Genomic DNA, 20,041 nt, shown 5'->3' on the forward strand with positions numbered 1-20,041 from the left:
TGCCGGGCTACACGGCTGGGTAATTGCGACCTGTAGTTTTGTACATATCTACTTTCATGCGAAAAGAAATTTAAATATGTATCTTTTATACTTCATGAATAATCGCGATTCCTTTTTTCTGATACAGACTGTATACATAACTGGCACTTACACTTTTTACTGGGTGTTTGGCCGAGCTCCTCCCCCAATTTATAGTGTGCGTCGTGATATTTTTCCACATATGGAGACACCTACAGTTTTAATTGAACTCCGAACGGCAGATGGAGGAGATTTCTCACGGCAGTAATACACTTGTAAAATTGACATAAAGACATATAAAAGCGTTAGTATTGTAAGGTCATCTTTATCATCCACGACTTTGAGCATAGCAATAGAACAGCTGTGACTACGCCGGCATCCGGATTGACACTGTGTAATACAACCTTTGTCTGTCAGATACTTAATCATTTGATTCAATAGCAGTTTATCAAAAAGATTTGATAAGGATGACAGAAAACTAATTAGATGAAACTCGGCAAGCAGCACTTACTTGCTTTCGCAACAGGTGTCATTTTCTAGGTTTCAGGAGATCGTAGCGAAGTCAATGAGGAATTTGAAAATGTGTATCAAAGGGGATATAATGTAGGACAAATATACTTAATAAATCTAAAACCAATTTTGCCCTCACCTACCGCGTTTGATTTTATTGAAAAAATGCATGTTAAAAATTAAACTTACCCCTGAAATCACGCATAAGATCTTCATAAAGTTTAAAATCAAAATCTTCCACTGGGAACTCGTTCATTTCATCAACATCGATTCTGCAGTTATCCTTCGTCTCACAACTCACTCTAAGGTATTTTAAATTATTCCACATCACTTTTGACGTAAGACTGGTATTTAGCTTAAAGTGGTTTTGTGACGCCTGTGGCTTTGTTTCGCAGATGTCGATATGCCTTACAATTAGCTTCACTACTGATTTTCCTCGATAAAGAATGACACCCGTTAATCCATTGATGTTTATTGCTCTACTATATATCTTTTAAAAAAGACATTTTTAATGAACAGATAGTTAACAAGCTCAATAACTTTTTCGTTAATATCAGCTACAAACTAGCACTTGTTTCAAGGTAGAGTGGAAGCTTCTTCAACTAAATTTTCTATATTAATTCGATTGCCGCCTTGTTTTTTCACGAGCTTTATGCGAAGAAATCTTCCAAAAGCGGCCCAGTAGGATGCACCACATACAAGGGGCCCATTTGTCTGGAATTATATTCCATACATAATATCATTGAATACTCATAAAAAAGTCCCACAAATGGGACGTTTTCTATGCTGTCTCTCTCATACGTCGCATAACTTCCAATTAATATTCTGTATTTACCGTAGCGGCCGTCATAGTCGAATGGGCTGGTGCGTGACTACCATTCGGAATTCACCGAGAGAACGTCGGTTCGAATCTCGGTGAAACACCAAAATTAAGAAAAACATTTTTCTCATAGCGGTCGCCCCTCGGCAGGCAATGGCGAACCTCCGAGTATATTTCTGCCATGAAAAAGCTCCTTATAAAAATATCTGCCGTTCGGAGTCGGCTTGAAACTGTAGGTCCCTCCATTAGTCGAACAGCATCAAGACGCACACCACAAATATGAGGAGGAGCTCGGGCAAACACCTAACAGAAGTGTACGCGCCAATTATTTATTTTTTTTTTTATGTCACATAGTTTGTTTTCTGTGCTACTGTAAACAAGTCAAGCTCGAGTGTGTTCTTCGAATTCTCTTTTATGACTTCAATTGCCTCAAAATGCCCCAACTTGAGCTTGGGAAACAGGAAAAAGTCACATGGAGCCATATCAGGCGAATACGGTGCTTGCGGAACGATATTAACATTATTTTTGTTCAAATAATCGCGAACAAGACGTGATGTGTGAGCTGGTGCATTATCGTGATGCAAGAATCATGACTTGTTGTCCCACAATTCCTTCCTTTTAAGACGAATGTTCTCGCGCAAACGCTTTAAAACGTCTAAATAATATTCAGCGTTAACCGATTTTGCGATTTGTGCGATTTTCAAGCACAATTTCCTTTACTTTTCCGATGTTTTCGTCGTTTACTGATGTTGCTGGACGACGTTCATGAGGCAAGTTTTCAACCGATGTACGGCCCTCTTTGAACGATTTGTACCACTGGAAAACGCGTGCACGCGATAGAGCAGAGTCCCCATAGGTTGTCAGCAACATTTTTAAGGCGGCTGAAGCCGAAATTTTGTTGAAATAACAAAATTTCAAACAAATTCTTTGTTCAACTTGAATTTCCATCGTTAAATTCGAAGAACACACTCGAGCTTGACTTGTTTACAGTAGCACAGAAAACAAACTATGTGACATATCACGCTGAAATTTGCCATGTAAGCTTATAACAGTCCTACCAAAAAACAAAAAATTTATTTTTGCCATATGTCATCCGCGGACCGTTTTATTGATAACGTCTCGTTCATATTTGAGCAGAAGGTATGTGTAACGCGCGCTATTAAATGAACAATTCCCGATCTTTTGACAGAATGTAGAGTATATCGAGACTAAATTGTTACTGAATGATTTTGCTTTTCGTACTTTGCTCATTTGCTGCAAGAGCGTTAAAAAAAGTGTACCCTAGTATGGAAAAATTAGTATTTTAATAGGACTATGAATAAGTTCGTGCGGTTTTTTTTCGAAATTTGAAACTTTATTGACGTAAAATGGTTACAAATTTAATATTCAAAATATTGTCCATCGCTTACTACTACTTTTTCCCATCTTTCTGGCAATTCACGGATTCCCTTTGTGAAAAATTCGGTCGGTTTTGCCGCAATCCACGAATCGATCCATTTTTTGACTTCATCGTAATTACGGAAGTGCTGGTCAGCCAGGCCATGTTGCATCGATCGGAAGAGATAGTAATCGGATGGCGCAAGGTCTGGACTATACGGCGGGTGGGGTAGGACATCCCATTTGAGCGTTTCTAAGTATGTTTTGACCACTTGTGCAACATGTGGCCGAGCATTGTCATGTTGCAAAATAACTTTGTCGTGTCTATCGGCGTATTGCGGCCGTTTTTCTCGCAGTGCTCGGCTCAAACGCATCAATTGTCGTCGGTAGACATCCCCCGTAATCGTTTCATTCGGTTTCAGTAGCTCATAATACACAACACCCAGCTGGTCCCACCAGATACACAGCATAACCTTCAGGCCATGAATATTCTGCGCCGACGTCGATGTTGAAGCATGGCCAGGGTATCCATACGTTGCCCGACGTTTTGGATTGTCGTAATGGACCCACTTTTCATCGCCAGTCACAATTCGATGCAAAAAACCCTTTCTTTTGTGCCGTTGAAGCAGTTGTTCGCATGCCATAAAACGGCGTTCAACGTCTCTTGGCTTCAATTCATACGGCACCCAATGGCCTACCTTTCGGATCATTCCCATGGCTTTTAAACGTTTGGAAATGGTTGATTGATCAACTCCCAAAGTTTTTGCAACCTCTTCTTGCGTTTGAGCCGGATCTTGATCGAGCAATTCCTCCAATTCGGTTTCCATGAACTTTGGCGGCGCACCCTCGCGTTCTTCGTCTTCCAAGCCAAAATCACCACTTTTAAAGCGTGCAAACCACTTCTGGCACGTTCGCTCAGATAGAGCATGCTCACCATAAACTTCCACCAAGATACGATGACTTTCGGCTGCTTTTTTCTTCATATTAAAATAATGAAGAAGAATTCCCCGCAAAAACACATTATTTGGCACGAAATTCGACATTTTCAAGTGTGGTAAAAATATTGTTGTTTACGCTTCAAATAAAAAACTTATACTGACGTTTGTGCCTTACGACAGTAGCTCTCCAATGAATGTTTGGAAATGTGGATCGATGGAATAATAATCAAGTTACGCCATCTGTTGTAAAACCGCACGAACTTATAAATAGACCTATTATATTGTGTCAAAAATTCCTGCCGATAACTAGCCGCGCTTTTATTTTCCCTTATCATTTATTTTTCAGCTTTTATTTTTTGTCCTTATATCTATTTTCGGAGGTATAGTAAATTGAAATTGAATTGCGTTTTTCGCAAATTTAAGTCGTTTGTTTTAGTAGATATCTTCATTTTTACTTTTATAACATTTACCAAACTGGTTTTTCATAAACTCAGAACTTTCTTATCGTCAGCAAGTGAAATTATTTTAAATGACCCAGCAGGCTGAACCGATCGCTGCATACTGACCCAGATAAATACTTAAATACATAAACACTTAAAGACATAATGCATACATACATAGCCGCGCATGAGTAGTAGTACGTTTATGGCGATCAACCACAACTTTATTATCCATGTTTCATGTATGGAACAGGTATGCCTAATAAAATCACTAATTGAAAGGAAGGAAAAATGTAAAGGCAAACAAACCATTGACTTCGTGTCATAATGACCACAAAAATGGTATAAAAGCAACTGTGAGGTCATAAAAAATTAAGTCGGATGCCAGAGCATAACATCAGCTGTAAGTGTAGGCATAAAGTAAATATCCAACCGAATATCCTTTACGAGCTCAGTAATAAAACCAATTTTGATCTTTCTCAGCGAAGCGTGTGATCCAAATCGCCAATTATTCAGTGGAAGAGGTGTGCGGGGAGCCATATATGTACGTACATATTAAGGTAAACATAAGTATGCATGTATGTATTTATGTATAATGCTTTTTACGAATATATTATAGTATACGAGTATATGTATGCAAGTATTTACACTAACTTTGCGTGTACATACGATACGAGCCGCGCTTCATGCCTCTTACTTCACTTTCGAAACGTTGTGAGTTGTTTGTTTCGTCAAAAGTAATTGCATTTAATTTGATGTGAATGTGAGAGCGAATTTCTGTTGTGTATTTTATTGATTGAGCTGCGGCACGAAAATGCCACACAACAATGCGATCAACAACAGTCAATATTCGACAGTCGCACAGTGCTTTTAGCTCATATAAAGTGCAGGCAAAAAAATTGTTTTTGCGGATTTTGAAGATTTTTTATATTTGAGTAAATTTGAAATCACTGCGCTTAGTTTTTGGTAAAGCTGCCATACTTTTTGAATAGTTCGATAAATTTATTGGAAATCAGTATATATAGGTTTCTTCAACTCTTATCTGGAGCTGAGGACATCAGACCTAATACGATAGCTAAAGGTCGTCGACGGTTGGTTCGTTTTTGATATTCGAGGCAGTGTAGTTGATAATTCGTTAGCACGACAAATATTAGTCAACTAGATTGCTAACATGCCTCCCCCAGCTTGGTGATAGAATGCTATCAGCACCTCCGAGCAGGTGATTTGCTTGTTTTGGTCCAAGAAAGGTAGTTTATTTCTCACCTACCCTGCATATTTGCCGAGCATACCTCGATCCGCCAGCTGGGGGCTCTTCCGATGGTAGACAAGTAACGCCGCACGGATAAATATTATAATTTTAAGGTTATAATGTTTTTGTTCATTTTATTTTTCTTTTTTCTCAAGTTTTCCTAAACAACTTTTACAAAATTCAGGCTCCATAGAAAAACTTTTATTAAAGTTAACGAAATTTCATCCCATGACAAGTACAAAATAACAATTTGTTGACACTTTCCTTAGCTTTCAGTACGCTTAATTTTTCTTCTTGAAAAACATCTACTACACACTTTTTTAAATCTACATTTTAATTGCGATTATTGGAAGTAAGCTTTGGTTTTGATAGCAAAATAGGTCCTGAAGAAATAAGGAATCAGAAGTAGTAAATTCTTCTCTCGACGAACAAAACTAACACTTAATAAGTCTCTCATCATGCACGTCCAATTGTGTGGCAAAAAGCTTGGACGATGAGAACATCCGATGCGGCGAAAGAATCTGCTTAAAATGTTTAGGCATTTGCTCGTTGGCGAGGGCGAGTGGCGCAGTCGATGGAATTGAAGCTGTATGAACAACTATTATGCCGTCCGAATGGATACACAAGCGCCAGCTCTGAAATTATTCGATGCGTTACCAGCTGGTGGTAGCAGAGGAAAAGAAAGGTCGGTCTTATTGCCTTGGAAAGATCCGGTGGAGAAGGACTTGGCTTCACTTAGTGTGTTCAACTGGCGCCGGTTAGAGCGAGAAAGGATCGATTGGCACGCTTTGTTAAATTCGGCTAGAATCACCTAAGCCGTTATCGCGCTAATGAAGGAAAAGAAGAAAAGCAAACTGTTTTCTCAGATACTAAAAACTGGTTGGTTTAATTTTACTATATATTTTCATTGTTACATATTCTAGTTCATCAACAGAATAGTCGTCCAATAGTTGTAATGCTATTTTGATTTTTGTTTTTCGCGAAACACCATTAAACTTGCTGGTTAGTCTTCTCCATTCAAAAGATGTGCTCGGTTTCTAAATAATCGAGTTCCATACAATTGTACAAAGTGACGCAAAATTAGTCATTCGATTTTGTTTTTGAATAACTTTTTTTAATTAAAGAAAAAATGATTTTAAGTAATGGAAATCTTTATTTCGACCTTTACGCGCTCCATTGCTTGTCTCTTTGTAAGCTTGTACATCTGTATATGTCTAGTTCACAAGTCTCAAATATGATTTACATACGTTGCCATTTGCAAAATTATAAATCTTCCGGTAAAGTGATAAATTTTGCGCCACCCTGTACATAAATTGAAAAACACACTTCACTAAAATACATATGTACATGCATCATCTTCATCAGAAAAATAAAAAAATCAATATTTTTATTCTCAAAAGATGATTTCCCGTACAAACTTTCCTTCCATTTTGCTTGCATTGAACTATTAAAAAACATAATATTTTTTATCAAAGGGGCAAATATCGAAATTTTCTGCCATAAATGCTTATAATGTTTTGTTTACACTTGCTGAAATCAACAATTAATTAACAAAAAGTTTACAAAAGTACAGCCATTTTGAACACCACTTTCAATTAAGCAACTTGTTCTATAGGAATTTTTTTAATTAATTTAAAATAATGATTTTCATTAAACAAATTTAAATACCATAATTTTTAATGCCTAACTACTAATTAATTTGTATTGATACGAAATAAAGTGATTTAAAAGGAGAACAGCTTTTGGGAAAAATCTTTATTTCAAAAAACCAAAAAAAAAAAAACAAATTGCTTGTGTTAAAACAGGAATGTAAAAAACCAGAATTTTACTCAACTTTTAATTATTTTGTTTCGAACTTTAGTGTTTTTAATTTTTCTGAAAATAATTGCCATCTCTCTTCAAAAGCATATTTCGCACTTTTAAAACTTCAATGGAAACTTACAAGAGTACTCCTGTGTTCCGCAAACAATTCTTAAGTAGAACCAAATAGGTTTAGCTATGTACTTTTCAAAATTTATTTTTGGTAATTATTTCCGTGACAAGCTATTAAAACGCATTTTGCTAGTACTTAATAAATTTATTTTTACATGATACTAAATTTTATTCAAGAAAACACGTTTTTCGGTTTTCGCCGGCAGTCATAGCACTGTGAGTCGGCGCGAAAAGCGGTGCACTCGACGGGCTGATGAATTGATGAATGTGGCCAACAACCGCAATTCAACAGGCATGCAGCTAAGTGGTTTGGCGTTGATGCAGTCACTTGGCACATTTTCGCAAACACACATACACAGAAATACAAATGTTTTGTTGTGTTCAATTCATTTTGACCTCCTTGCTGCCACAATTTGTTTGTTTAAGGCAAAGTTTAAGTCGAAGCCAAAGCTAATGCAGCCGATCGAGTCAATAGCCGATCATCGCGAATGACTGCGGTAATAATGATGGGGCGAAGAACAAACAGCAAAATGGGAAACAGCACGTTTACAACACGATTATGCACCGAAAATTGTTTGCACCCCGGATAAAGAGGAGATAATTTGTCGATCAAGGTGTCCGATGTAGCAAGCGGTAATAAATACATACATACAGACGTTTGCACAAGTCTACTTAAATACCTTCCCTTGCAACGATCAGCGCAGCGAGATGTCGGCAAATACTATTATGCGGTTAATCGTAACGAGCATTAATATATCGTACATACATAAAAGCACAAACGATCGATAACAGAAATTAACAGGCAATCAAGAAATCCAACGCGGATGGACATAACTACCCAACGCAACGTGCCACATGATCGAGTTAACAGTAAATATTTTGTATTACTTAAATATACATACATTCACTGGTGAGTCTTTAGGGGATTGGCGGCTCAAGCCCACTAAAAGGTGCATATGTAAAAGTAGAAAAAATCCCACTTTTTCTTAAATTTTAGTTTAAGGTTCGGATTGGTTTCATATTTTAGTGAAAGGATATGCCAGTCAATAAAAATCTTCAGTAAAATTTTAACCAATTCCTGTTAGTTAAAAATTTTTTGCTTCATCAAATTTTGAGTGTCACAACAATAAAAAAACAAATAAAATTGCATGGAAACTGTTCAGCAAATTATTTAAAACGTAGTAAGCCGTTTTAACAATCCCAAGAGGTGTAATATTCTAAAAATAATGTAATTGGATAGATAGACAGGTAGTCCAACATAAAAAAACCTCGACTGGAAAAACTAAACTATGGAAAGATTGTGTGAATATCATACTTTGTTCCGACCGGTGGACACTCTATGTGTGCATGACCTAAATAATAATACCCTCAAATACCAAGGACGATTTGCCCGGTAACTTTGTTATTGCAATATATGTGCACTGTGCACGATATAAAAAGTGCACTGTAGAAGTTGGCTAAGAAACCGGTCCTTGAATTTCTACAAATAAATTCCTGGAAGCACTGACTACAGTGGCTCCAGTAAAAAAATCTGAAATTGAAAGCAGATTTTAAAAGAAAACATCACACATTTGAAAGAAAATCTCATAAAATCTAGTCGATGTCCTTTAAAAAAACATGTATGTAAAATTTTTTTTTTCCCAAAAACAGAAAATAGATTAATTCATTTCTTTATTAAGTCTGTGATTATACATATCTCACAGACTGGATGTTATAGAAAGTTCTTGATGTCAACTTGTTAATGGCTAAGTAAAAATAGATTTTGTATGAATAATAGTAAAGCCAAGTCCTTCCAATTCCAATTCTGACGACCCTGCAGGTATTCAGCTGCATTAGTACTAGTTTTGCGGTGGTACCAAATTCAGACATCGCAGTAGATAGACAACTCCTTTTCGTGGTGTCGGAACGCAGCTTTGAAATCGGCAAAAAGGTAGTGGATGTCGATTCTGCATTCATGGGTCTATTCCGAGACTTGCCGTATTGTAAAGATCTGATCGATTGTAGATTTTCCACGTTTAAAGCCACACTGATGAGGTCCAATCAGTTGGTTGATGGTGGGCTTCAGACTTGCACACAATACGCTCGCTACAACCTTATAGAATGTTTAGAATATTCTATGTGTTGGGTAGAGCACACTTAAATTTCAATCGGCAGGCATGCTTTCATCGGACCATATTTTGCATAGAAGCTGATGCACGCACTTTACCAGCTCCTCCTCGCCACGTTTGAATAGCTCAGCCGTCCGTCGGCTCCCGCGGCTTTGTTGCTCTTTAGCCTCGTTATCGCTATTCTCACCTTATCATGGTCGGGTAGCGGAACGACAGTTACGTCGTCAACGATTGGGGTATCGGGATCTTCACATTCTCTGTGACATGCGCAACTGTCACTATTTAACAAGATCGAGAAGTATTCCCTCCATAATTTAAGTACCTTCAAGATGTCAGTCACCAGATCGCCGTCTTTGTTCTTACAGAAAAACGCCTTGGTCTTGAAACATTCTTCGAACTTTCTGGTGGAAAGTTTTTCATTCTTTAGCTCCCGGTAGCAATCCCACATAGCGCGCGTTGCGCCTTATCGCAGCGTGGCTCGATAGGCAGCATCTTGTCTTTGTGTGGCAGTATGACACTTCTCGTCGTACCAATTGTTTTTTCGGGAACGAGAAATGTTGTTTCATTGCTCTAGCATGCCAGATTTTTGGGTAGTACTATCTGAGAGCAGAAGTGAGAGTCGAGTGACGAATATTTTGGCTGTCTGTTGCGATTGCAGCTATCCGTTGTATGGAAGTATTTGCTTAGTTAGATGTGCGTTGTTTGTTGCACAGAGGCGGGTGCGTAATTTGATTGCAACAAGGTAATGAATGATCCCAGTCGATGTTATGTCACAACATGATCGATCTCGTTTTGTGTTTTTCGATCAGGAGACAGCCAGGTATCTTCGCGCATCTTTTTATGTTGGAATCTGGTGCTGCAGACTACCATGTTTCGAGCCCCGGAGATTTTATTAATTGCTCTAGTAATGTGACAAAATAAAAATAATTAGACTTACCTTCTACAATATAAAAGGGGTAATGGAAACGTATTATTCTCTTTGGTACATTCGAACAATTATGTCACTAATAACATTGAAAATAAATATTAAAAACTGAATGTTTCGTCTACTACATTTATCAGCAGTGATCATTATAAGATCGATATTGATCATCAAAATGAAGCGGTTGGTTGGTGAAGTGAGTGAAACTACGTTATACTCGCTCAACTCATGTGATATAAGTGGATTCCGTATAGTAGAGGCATATTTCTACTTGAAATGGATTACATAATTGAACAGCGATTTTCTTGTATAAGGATCCTTAAAACCTCTCGCAGGACGGTTTAAAAAAGTGAGATTGGAATATTTTGAAATGACACAATTTATATGGTTAACAAAAGAAAAACCTGAAACATCTAGGATCCCTAGATCCAAGCATTCTTCAACTAGAAAGTTGAAACTTTCGAGAGGTGTTTTAGTCATCTTGCAGTAAAAGAACATCGGACCAGCATGTAATACTTTTGTAAAGATTTAAGTCATTGACGTAAAGTTTGAATTTAGAATACTTAAAACAGGTTCCTATGTTATTAATAAAGAGGACAAAGAAGATCGGTCACAAGAATATTGAATATATACCTTGAAGCCAGTAGACGAGACCACAATGGGGTTTGTATAATTTATCATTTTCAATTTCTACAAAGGAAAATCTGTTAGTGAGGTAAGATCGCTGGCACATTAGAAACCTTGAATGGAATCCCAAGCATTCCTGATGAAAAACTCCTGATGCAGTACCCCATGGTAATCGAAGAAAACAGTGAGCAAAACCTTGACATTTGATCGAACTTGACGTACTTTTTTTGTCTTGCCTCTCCTGGAATCTTCCATTGGGACAATTGGGCTTCGGTTTCAATTTTATAACTATATACCCATGATTCGTCCCCAGTTATGACCCTTTCAAGCAAATCTGGATCAACGTTGACGTCATTCAACAATTCTTGAGCGATGCTCATGCGACATTGTTTTTGTACAAATTTAACAATGTTGAAACAAACTTCGCTGCCACACGCTTCATGCCCAAAATTTCTGAAAGGATTGCATTGGCATAAGCCAATCGATATGCCGACATCCTTAGCAGCTTCTTTAATTGTGATTCGACGATTCTCCACAACAATTTTCTTCACGATATCAACATTTTCATCAGTTGTTGATGTGCGGGAGCGTCTAGAGCGAGCGTTGTCATTCACATCTTCTTGACCTTCTGTAAAAAGCTTGCACCACTTGAAAACATTTTTTCAACTCAGAGTACTCTCGCTGACACTGTCAACATTTTAAGTGTTTTTGGGCACTTAATTCCATTTATTATACAAAGTTTTATGCAACTTCTTTGATCCATTTGTTTTTTTTTTTATAGTAGAAAATCGCCGAACACGCAAAAAACTTGTCTTATTTATGCCTCTTACACAAAATCTAAACATGCTTTATTGCGAAACCGTGAACATGTCTAACAAAATAATAATCGAATGTCGAATGTACGATATTTTCACCGGGATATGAGTCACCGTTTACAAAGCGCTCAAACTTGTCCCATAGGAAACATTTTCCTAAACATATTTACCTCTGCCAATGGCGATTTTCTCCAAAATATAGCTGTTAAGCAGAACTTCCCGCATATGCTCCTTTGCCGGCATGTAGATATTACTATGAAATTTTTGAGATTTATTTATTTTATACCCGTGGATGTGACAAAGAAAGCACGTTTTTTTGTCCAAAATTAGCTTTATTCATTAAAGCAATTTCTATCAAGAACAACGGAATCATTCCAGCGCAGCTTTAACATTTAAATACCACTTTTGTAGAAAATAGGCCTCAGATTCAACGATAGCCTCTTCGTTCGTGCGAAATTTCTTACCAGCGAGAATTTTTATAGGGCTGGGAACACCCTGGAGTCATTGGGAGCCAAATCTGGCAAATGCGGTGGATGTAGGAGCAAATCGAAGTTCTATTCATAGGGTTTTGACATCATCAACACGTGCCTTTTTTGCTCAGCATGCGGCCGCCGTAGCCGAATGGGTTGGTGCGTGACTACCATTCGGAATTCACAGAGAGAACGTCGGTTCGAATCTCGGTGAAACACCAAATTAAGAAAAACATTTTTCTAATAGCGGTCGCCCCTCGGCAGGCAATGGCAAACCTCCGAGTGTATTTATGCCATGAAAAAGCTCTTCATAAAAATATCTGCCGTTCAGAGTCGGCTTGAAACTGTAGGTCCCTCCATTTGTGGAACAACATCAAGACGCACGCCACAAATATGAGGAGGAGATCGGTCAAACACCCAAAAAGGGTGTACGCGCCAATTATATATATATGAAATATAAAGCGATCACGTTCTCTTGACATCTTTACGTTTCAGCTAACTCACGCAACTTCACTTTTCGATCATTCAAACCATTTTGTGGATTTTTTTGCTGTTTTCTGGTGCCACCGCCTCATTTCGACCTCCACTGCGTTGTGCATCATCGATGTCTCTATGGCCATGTTTAAAATCTTCAAACCATTGATTTTTTGTTGTTTTTGATGGAGCAGTTATATAAAAAATCAACGCAACGAGACAGAATAATACGAGTGAAATGATCAGATCCAATTATGCTTTCAACTCCCCTATGACGTAGCAGCCAAAATGACCCTCACAATTTTGCTTCGAATAACCAAATCTTGGTTCTTGAGTTAGAGCCACATGCGCTAAAATGTATAGTCTGAACAGCAGAGTAAAAATAAGAGACCTTTTACTATGAAAAATATCAATTGAATAGCATTTGAAACTTTTCAAGAAAAATATATTATAGTAAATCTCAATTGGTGCAATTGATCTAAGTTAGATCTATGTTTTAATTGATGAAATCGCCTTTTTGTTTTATGGGTGTGATAAAGTGTGGTAAAACCAAGGGATTCTCTTGGCCGGGGGAAAAAAGAAAATGAGTACCGAATTTGAGGTACTTCTTTTCTCCATTTCCTATAATCACTGCTGCCAAACAAAAACTGACAGTTGATGCCACGGGTAAAAATTTAATTTTGTTTTGCCATTGGCTTGCAAGGTTAGAAAGATTTAACTTGTATGAAGAGATTGCATACTCTAATTATCGCAAGCACTTTCTGCAAATTATTGTATTACTAAAAATGTTTAAAATGTAAACAAAAAATTATTGTAGAGGGTGGGCCATATAGCTTTTGCTTTTTCAACTACCTATTTTTTTGAGAATGGTAACACAAATGGCATGTCAAATGTGTTCATAATTTACTTAAAGGTTTGACATTTACGAAATGGGACGCTATACGCTTGACAAAATTGGGAAATATTGAAAACCTATTTCTAAAGTGGTGAGTCTTCTTCTTCTTCCGCGGTAACAGTAAATGGCGAGCGTTACCGTGACATGCTCAACGAGTTTTTGTTTCCAAAAATTGAAAAATATGACATGGACGACATTTGGTTTCAACAGGACGATGCAACTTGTCCCACTGCCAACTTGAAATTTTGGCTACCGTTTTAGAATTCCGATATCAATTGGCCGCCTCGGAGCTGTGATATAAGCCCGTTGGACTATTTTTTGTGGGGAGCCGTTAAGGACAAATGCCATGCGAACCATCCAGAGACGGTTGATGCTTTAAAACACGAAATCGAAGTTGCCATTCATGAAATTGGAGCCCAAACAATCGAAAATGTGCTTAAAAATTGGGTTGATCGAATGGCCTACTGTAAAGCCAGTCGTGGCAGTCATTTGAACGATATTATTTCTCATTCATAAATGACAATGTTCAATCTTCAAAATAAAAAAAAAGTTTGAAAAACTATTGATTAGTGTTTTTTATAGTCGGTTCAAAAAGCAAATTTTACATGGCCCACACTATATAAAAATAACAAAAAATAAACAGGCGTGATTACAAGACTTTATTCGGTCAGCCAGATCTGTTAATATCATAATAATAAATAAAAATATCAATAAAACAAAACGCAGGTGATACACATAAAAACGCAAAAAGCCGGCTTAAATAATATACGAGTATAATAATTATAAACTGAATTAGAGATTTCGTGTATTCAGCTTTTCGTGAGTTTTTAGGAGTTCTTTTATATCACACCAGACCTTTCCGAAAATGGAATTGTTATTAAAACCTATTGGTGGCTATTGGCAACTGCACTCCTTTCTGGGTGTTTAGCCAAGCTTCCCCTAAGATTTGCGGTGTGCATCTTATTTTTATCACAAAATGTAGTCCCGTTTTATGCAAATGATTTTTTATGAGGAACTCTTTCGTGGCATATTTATGCCAACTCAGTTCTTATTCGAGGCTTTGTATATCGTGGACTCCTTGTTTCCCCGATGTTGGAGAGCATCGCACGAGCTGCAGAACTTAATCTCACTGGCATAATTTTTTATAAGAGCTTACAATCGTTGGCGTATGCCGCTGATATTGACATCATCGGCCTTAACAACCGCGCAGTTAGTTCTGGTTCTCCAAACTGGATAAAGAGGCAAAGCGAACGGGTCTGGTGGTAATCAAGGACAAAACGAAGTACCTCCTGTTATCAAACAAACAGTCGGCGCACTCACGTATCGGCACCCACGTCAATGTTGACACTTATGAGTTCGAGGTTGTAAAAGGCTGCGTATATTTAAAAACCAGCATTAACACCGATAGCAATGTCAGCCTTTATATCCAACGGAGAATCTCTCTTGCCAACAAGTGCTACTTTGGACTAAGTAGGCAACTGAACAGTAAAGTCCTCTTTCGACGAACTAAACTAGCATTCTACAAGACTCTCATCATGCCCGTCCTAACGTATGGCACAGAAGCTTGGACGATGACAACATCCGATGAAGCGACGCTTGGAGTGTTCGAGAGAAAGATTCTGCGTAAGATTTTTGGACCTTTGCACGTTGGCAACGGCGAATATCGCAGACGATGGAAGGATGAGCTGTATGAGCCGACGACATAGACATAGCACAGCGAATAAAGATCCAGCGGCTACGTTGCCTGGGTCATATCGTCCGAATGGATACCAACGCCCCGGCTCTGAAAGTATTCGATGCGCTACCAGCTGGTGATAGCAGACGAAGAGGAAGGCCTCCTTTGCCTTGGAAAGACCAGGTGGAGGAGGACTCCGCTTCACTTGGTGTGTCCAATTGGCGCCGGTTAGCACGAGGCTGGCGCGTTTTGTTAAAATCGGCCAAAATCGCGTAAGTGGTTATCGCGCCAATTAAGAAGAAATATCCCCTGAGTATATTTCTTTTGCGCGCCGAGGGGCGACCGCTGTTAGAAAACACTTTCTATCAGTTGGTGTTTCATGCCCGGAGTTTCGAGCCCGGACACTACCGCACCAACCCATTCCTCTACGGTGTGCGGCTAAGCAACCACCGGCTAAATATTTACAATATTATATTAACCGGAAATAGGAACGAGCTTTAGTAATAATCGATCAGTGAAAAGTAATTTTATGTCTCCACTGTGTATTTCAGTCCTGAAAAAGCTTGGTTATTGAAAAATATTTGATGTGATCTCACGTGTGTATTAAAAATAAAACGGGACTCAAGCTAGCAATTATTTGTTTCTGTGTAATTTTTTCGCATAAAAAAAATAATTTGCGCAACTAGAAATTTGCCAAATACCCAAGGAGAATACTCAAGGAAATGCGGATATTTTTGCAGGTTGAATTATTAATTACGCCATTGGCGTAATACATACATATATATATGTACAAATGTATTTCAGTTCTTTGCGTATGTACATATGTTGTACATATGTATGTATCTGAGTTCGTCATGTAAGTGATTGTATGTAATGATCTTCGATTACTTTAGAATTGTTGCAAGTAAAAAATTCGTGTCGATTTTGAGAGGAGAAAGGTACGTAAGATACTTAAGGAAAGAGTTAAATGCGAACGGCATTTACCACAAAAGCAATGAACAATTCAGTGGTGAGCAATAATTTTGTATTAGTGGCAGTGTTGTGGAAAGTGGGTCCTTTTTAACAATCGCAATGCCAGCTGTTGCTATGGCTGTAAACGTAAATGTGGATGGTATAATTATTATTGTCGTGGGTCGCAAGCATGCGTATTTAAAGTGTTACACATACAAACACACACATATATTACTATTTTTTCCTTTCTGCGGCTTTTTGCTGCACCTCAGCGCTTGTTGCCTATCTAAACGAAGCCACTCAACTGCATGCCAGTTCAACGCGAAGCGCTTCGCCACAAGCATTATTTATGAAAATTATAGATTGTCCGCAAGCCTTTTTTAATATTAATTACTTTTTAATATTCTGCTGCTTGTAAGCGCGCGTTTTGTAGCTGCAGGTTTTACGCTTTAAACACAACGCAAAAAGAACTGAAGTGCGAAGATGCCATGCCATTTACATACACTTACGCGCATACTTACATATTTTCAAATGAGCGTACACGCAAGTCTGTTCATTGAGAATTAAAATATTTTATGATTAAGTAATTAAAGCGCGAACACATAATTTTTGCTAACACAAATACATCCACTAAATGGTATAGTGAATATTCTAATTGGTATGAAGAGTTATTCAGCACTTTGATTCTAATTAGACTAACACCCCTTAAATCGTATCCCATTCTCTGTCGAGTCGGCAATTTACTGGCTGCTTCCTGTGGCACTGCTTTGCCGACCAATTGCTTCTATGCAAATTACTTTCACATGTATAACAAATTCTAATGGTGGTGCTAGTTGCAAACCAAATGCAACAGATGGCGCCAATGTTCATCTCAACTTTCTCACTTCATTATTTGATGCAGTTTACGGATTAATCTACCTACATACATATGCACTTATGTATACTTGCTGCGTGTTCTGTGTTACAGCAATGAAGACATGTTGCATTCATACGTTTTCGATTAAATATTGAATGAAAAAAGTTCACTGTAGTAAAAATTTGTTAGTGAATAAACTTCTAGCGCCTAAATCACAATACCTTGCGTATTATTGCAATACTGCAAAGGGGACTAATATAGAATTGGACCAGTTGCAGAATCCGAAGCACGGCCAAAAAATATCTTTATTTATGTACAGTGGCTCACAGCTATTTCATGCAGTTTGAGTTTATGAATTTAAATTATTACAGTATGAAAAATTATTATATATATTATTATATACATAGTTAAATGATTTACTAACAGATGAGTAGAGCAGAATTCGTGGAAATATTGTCCCACTCACACTACGGGATGAAATGCAACCACAATGCGGTATCTTTGCTCACAGCTTACTTCATGCAAGCATTTGTTTAAGTTGTGGCGGCGGCTAGTCGCTTGGTTAACGGTATTTTGAATTTCTGGTTTATGTAATATAACTAGCGCAGAGTTATTGTTCTATGCTATTTTTGGTATCATATGTTTGTGATCGCCAAGTGAGGAATATAAAAATATGTATATAAAAAATGGGCCGACGTACCACAATTGAACAGCGAGAATTGATCATCAAGCATTTTCAAAGCGGAAAGTCGCAGCGAAAAATTGCGGAAATATAGTTTTTTTAAGTAGTGCTACAATACAAAGTATCATTGAGCGCTTCGTTTATGAAAATCGGTTGCACAAGAAAGGCCGTTGTGCCCCAAATAAAGTTTTTGACGAACGTGATGAGCCTTTAATTGTTCGAAAAATAAAAGAAAACCCAATGCTATCGGCTCCAAAACTGCTAAATGAAATTCAGCAGGAAGTGGGCAAATCATGTTGCTTCGAAACAGTGCGACGGGTACTACGTGAAAAGGACTTTAATGGTCGAGTAGCACGAAAGAAGCCATTCATAAATAAAAAAATCAATTGAGCCGAGTTGCCTACGCCAGAGAGCTCGAAATTAAGATTTTGATTTCTGGAAAACGGTAATATTTTCTGACGAGTCCAAATTCAACCTATTCGGAATGTCTTACATCTGGCGGAAACCTAATACAGAGCTCCACAAAAGCAACATAAAATCGACTGTGAAAAATGGTGGTGACAGTGTAATGGTATGGACATGTATGTCAGCAGCCGGAGTAGGAAATTTAGTGTTTGTCGATTGTATTATGGACAAGACAATGCACCTCAATATTCTAAAAGATAATCTACTCCAAAGTGCTGTGAAACTTCGAATACCTCAAGATTTCCATTTCTACCAGGCCAATTATCCTAAACATAAGGCGGCAATCGTGCAGAAATGGCTCATATGGAATTGTCCACATTTAATGCAACCACCGGCTCAATCACCTGACATGAACGTCATCGAGAATTTATGGTCATCACTGGAAACAAAAATCCGCACACATCACATAAGCAATAGAGGTCAGATAAAAACCGTAGTTTTGGAGGAGTGGAACAAAATCGGACCGGAAGTAACGAAAAAGCTGGTGGAGTCAATGCCAGAAAGGTTAAAGCCAAAGGATACCACACAAAGTACTGAATCATTTTTAAATCATTAGTTTAACTTAAATTTAAGAAAAATAAATACTGCATGAAATAAGCTGTGACAAAATTTTGAACTGTTCTGTGTTCTGTGTTTTTGTTTTTTATATTTTTTATTTAAAGCTTAAAAAAATATATGAATATATTGCGTATAAATTATTTGATATTTAAATTTTTTCAAAAAAAGTATATATATATATATAATTAAAAAAATCGTGCTGGAAACATTCAACGAAAAAAAGTTTTATTGATGCAGTGCATTTATTTGAGAAAGGTTGTTAAAAATTGTTTCCAGATTGTAGTCGGAAAGTAACGTAAGTCCATTAAAAGAGCTTTAATGCTGATCGAATCTGCGACAATATTGATTCGCTTCTCTTCTTTGCTTCTTAAGAATCAATCTACTTTCTTTCAATCTACAAACTTTCGGATTACATCCCCAAGAAATTACAAGGAATATTTAAAATAAAAATAATTAAAAACCCATCTTTTCTTCCAAATAGCTCGTTTTAATTTATGATATAAAAAATATGTAACCATCGGCAGGTTTTACCCCAACACAAAACTATTGTATTTACTGACTTAGTGCATTTCTCCATAAATCGTCTACAGTGATTGCATTACAAAATTGTTCGGGAATGTTTGTTTATCGCACTATACTATAAACGTCTGAAGTGACAGACAGAAAAAGAAGTGGTTGTCCTCGCGTGGTTCGAACCAGTGCAGTGATAAAAGCCATTCGAGAAAGAATTCGCAGAAATTTCCTTAGAAAGCAGAAAATCATATCCAGGGTAATGAATCTATCGACCAGATCTATGTCAAGATTAATTAGAGATGATCTCACAATGAAAACCTCCCGTTGCTCAACTGGTCATCTTTTGCCAAAGCGCTTAAGGACATGAAATTATTATTTTCAAAGAAAATAGAAAATTTTCACTGTTGAATAAATTCTTAATACGCAAAACGGCAAAATCTATGCTGAAACTTCTAAAGACACAAATAATGTTGTTCCATATACTAACTCTAGCGAAGGTGGAAACTATTCCGTCGTCTAAACCTTTTCCAGGACCTCTTCTTTTAATTTTGAGGACCCAACACAGTGGCTTCCCTAACTATCCGCCACAAAGTACCTACAGTCCATGTAATGATTGTAGCAGCGACAAATACTTCGCCGGAGAAGTACGTTGGCAACGTTGGCAAAAATTCTACAATATCTATGCCCTAACCCGATATAAGGTATAATAGTTTGTATCGGCATTTACGTGGGTGAGTAACTGTAGT

This window comes from Anastrepha ludens, chromosome 4 (assembly GCF_028408465.1).
Source record: "Anastrepha ludens isolate Willacy chromosome 4, idAnaLude1.1, whole genome shotgun sequence".
NCBI classification, from domain to species: Eukaryota; Metazoa; Arthropoda; class Insecta; order Diptera; family Tephritidae; genus Anastrepha; species Anastrepha ludens.